Source organism: Ictalurus punctatus, chromosome 15 (assembly GCF_001660625.3).
Source record: "Ictalurus punctatus breed USDA103 chromosome 15, Coco_2.0, whole genome shotgun sequence".
Classification (NCBI taxonomy): Eukaryota; Metazoa; Chordata; class Actinopteri; order Siluriformes; family Ictaluridae; genus Ictalurus; species Ictalurus punctatus.
This window is the reverse complement of record NC_030430.2, coordinates 24,924,030-24,928,105: the sequence shown is the minus strand read 5'-3', so window position 1 is coordinate 24,928,105 and position 4,076 is coordinate 24,924,030.

Below are 4,076 nucleotides of genomic sequence, written 5' to 3'. Positions count from 1 at the left end.
CACTTTTGTAGATAAGTATGCTTTAACTAAGCATATTTTAGCTAAATATGTTTTAGCTAAGTACCTTTTAGTTTATTATGGTATAATGAAGCACATTTTAAAACCTAAGCTTGTTTCAGTATTGTTTCTACTTTAGATAAAACATTTTACCTAAGTATACTTTGTCGAAGTATGTTTTTCTCTTAGTAAAATCTAACTGTATGCAAATGTTTAGTATGTTTTTTAAAAATATTCTTAGCGAAATATATATTTTTCTGTTTTAGGTAAGTGGTTTTTTTTCTGTGTGTTTTATTTAGGTATGTTTTATACGTAGAACTAATACATTTTAGCTATCTGTAACACTGTACTTTTTCAAAATTACAGTGTAGCTAAGTACAGTTTAACTAAACTTGATTTAGGCATGTTTTTTTTTATTTTAGTTTCTAGCTAAGTCTGCTAAATAAATATGCTTTAAGTAAGCATGTTTTATCAAAGTACTAAATATGTTTAAAGATGTTTTACTCACGTACGTACTTACTTACGTCTCGGTACGTTTTAGCGACAGTACGTGCATTGTTACTATGTACAAGCTATTTTTAACTAAGTATGTTTTCGCTACATCTTATCCAAGTACCGTTTAGACAATTATCGAATAATTAAGTACGGTTTAACTAAGCACATTTTAGCCAAATTTGTTTTAGTTAGCTAATATATTTTAGTTTATTACGGTATAGCTAGGTACATGTTAAAATCTACGCCTGTGTTAAGTATTGCTTCTATTTTAGATAAGAGTTTTTCAAGAATGTTTCACCAATTTACATTTTAGCTATGTCTAAGTACATTTTACCCAAGTATGCTTTGTCTATGTGTGTTTTAGTATGTAAAAGTACTAAAAGTACCTGGCTCATATTGGTTATGTTTTAGTATGTTTTTAAGAATATTCTTAGCGAAATATGTTTTTTTGTTGTTGTTGTTGTTGTTGTTTGTTTTTTTTTTACTAAGTATCTTTTATGTTCAAGGTGAGTATTTTTTCTATGCATGTTTTATGCAAATATATTTCATATGTTGAATTAATACATTTCAGCAATCTATGCTTTAGTTAATACTGTACTTTTTACAATCACGGTTTAGATAAGTACAGTTTAACTAAACTTGTTTCAGGTACATTTTTTATTTTAGTTACGAATTCTTTCTAGCTAAGTGCACGAAATATACGTGTTTTAAGTAAGTCTTTTTTAATCAAAGTACATTTTAGTTAAATATGTTTTATTAAGCTTTAAGTATATTTCAAATTACGTGAACTATTTAAGTATATTTAGCTACGTACATTGTTACTATGTACAAGTAGCTTTTAGATAATTACAGTTTAACGATAAGTACAATTTAACTTAAGCTTGTTTTAAGGTATGTTTTCCATTTTGGTGCAGAATTTTATTTATTTATTTTTATTTATTTTTTTACCAACATACATTTTAGCTAAGTATGTGTTACCTGGGCATCCTTCAGGCATAGTTTTTGACGTTTTAAGTATATTTTTACATTACAAAGCTTGCTTTTGGTATGTTTTTATTGTGCTTTATGAACACGATTAGCAAAAAAAAAAAAAAAAAAACACCAACAATTGTGTGTTTTTTTTTTTTTTAGCTAAGCATGCTAGTGTCTTACAGAGTGACTCTAACAGATTACAGTACAAAGACAAGATAAGAGATAAAGGATAGAGTGAAGTACAAAGAGAGAAAAGAAGTGAGATAAAAAGGCAGATTAAAATACAGAGTGAATAAAAAAAGATGAGCTGCGGTTGATGAGTCTGTCTCTGAAGTAAGACAAAGGAGTAGAGAGATAAGGGAATGGAGAGAGGTAAATAATTAAGCTAATCAGTTAATCACGGGGATCGATGAGGATTGACACACAGGAACCTTTAGGGGTGTTGAAGTGAGCAATCTGCCAAAAAGGCAAGTGCAGCAGTGTGTGTGGGGGAGAGTGGTGGCACCTTGCAACAGCTGGTCTCAATTAACTACCCTAGGGGCAGGTCAGTGTGTGTGTGTGTGTGTGTGTGTGTGTGTGTGTGTGTGTGTCTGAGACCGCTGGCGCCAGCAGAGGAGCAACAGGTCAGAGAGGATGAAGATTATAAAAATACTGGCAGGCAGTTGGCCTCAGTGCTGAGTGTGTGTGAGAGCAAGTGTGTGTGTGTGTGTGTGTGTGTGTGTGTGTGTGTGTGTGTGTGTGTGTGTGTGTGTGTGTGGGAGGGAGACACTTGCTCAATGAGACAGACTTAGAGAATGTATACACTTCTGACAGGCTCTCATTGCTGAATCAGTGCAACATGGCGCCCTAAAACAGTCGACTTCCTGTGAAAAGGTCGCCACGTTCCTGTTTGTTCCCGTCTCTTAGGTTCTGATCCGTAGACACATTTCACCCATTTTTATTTACATTCCACTGCCTGCCTATGAAAATATTAGGATGAAGAGAATTTGGTTTACAAAAAAGAAAACGTCCGGGTGGTCGACCACGACGATACGTTCCTCCAAAGTAACGAATCTTTCATTTTTATATGAAGTCCACTTTATTTCCTTAAACATTTTGAAACATACCTGGCTAAAACATGTTTAGATGAAATGTACTTAAGGATAAAACTGGACAAGAACTCGTTGGACGAGAACTGTTTCTGTGGGCGTAAACATACTCTAAAAAGTGATTATGGCCGTACACAGCTTTTATACATGGATAATAATTGAGATAATGTCCATGTTACTACAATAAATAAAGTTTTTAATTGTACATATTTCTATTTAATGAGTTTAACATCAACCTGCCATTATTTACCTATTTACTGTTTGTTGAACTTATATATTTTACTATATTGTAAGCTCAACAAACACCTAGCGACTATAAATATTGAAAAAAAAAAAAAGCAAAAAAGTCCAAATATACTAGGGTAAAATTTAAGTAGAACATACTTAGCTGAAAATTCACTAGCTAAAAACATGCTAACGTACCTAGTTAAATTGTACTAGGTGAAAAATATGTAGCTAAAAATTTTTTATTAAAACACACTGGGCTATTTACTGTTTGTTGAACTGACATATTTCACTACAGTGGATATTCTGCCCTTAATTTAAATACATTGATACATGATTTAATAAAAAAAAATAATAAATTCAGTGCACTTAGCAACTTGGAAATCTAAAACACGCTGAGGTAAAATCTAGGAACGACATGTTTATTTGAAAACTACTTAACTAAAACGTGCTCACCTTAAACAACAGACATGCAAAGCTAGGTAGTAAAATACGTAGTTGAATGTTTTTGGTGACAAAAATGGAGCTAAAACACTTGATAACATACTTACATACTTGGTTAAAACATATTTACCTAAAAGGTAGTTGTAGCTAAAACTGGACACGCAACTAGTAAAAACAAATCTTTTTGAGAGAATAAACACCTAGCTACTAGAAATGTTGAAAAAAAAACAAACAAAATAAAGTCAAACATGCTAGGGTAAAATTTAAGTAGAACATACTTAGCTGAAAATTCCCTAGCTAAAACGATGTTGTAAATTGTACTAGGTGAAAAATATGTAGCTGAATTTTTTTTATTAAAACATATTTGGCTATTTACTGTTTGTTGAACTTACATATTTCACCACAGTGGATATTCGGCCATTAATTTAAATACATTGATCTATGATTTATTATTCTTTTTAATAAAACATTATATTAAAATGTACTTGGCTATAGAATGTTTGGGAGGAATTTACTTACAGCTATAACTGGACAAGAACTTGTAGCGACACCTAGTGACTAGGTCTGAGTAGGAAGCAAAAATATATATATATTTTAAAAATACACACACACACACACACACACACACACACACACACACACAGGAAGTATAAAATGGTGAGTAATGTTTCCTGACACATATTTTTCTACACACTTCATATTCTCAGAAAAGACATGCCATATAACAAAGAAAATGGTCAGGTCCAATATATAATTGCACATATTGTGTGTGTGTGTGTGTGTGTGTGTGTGTGTGTGTGTGTGTGTGTGTGTGTGTGTGTGTGTGTGTTCCCAGAACTACTTGCAGCCATAAAG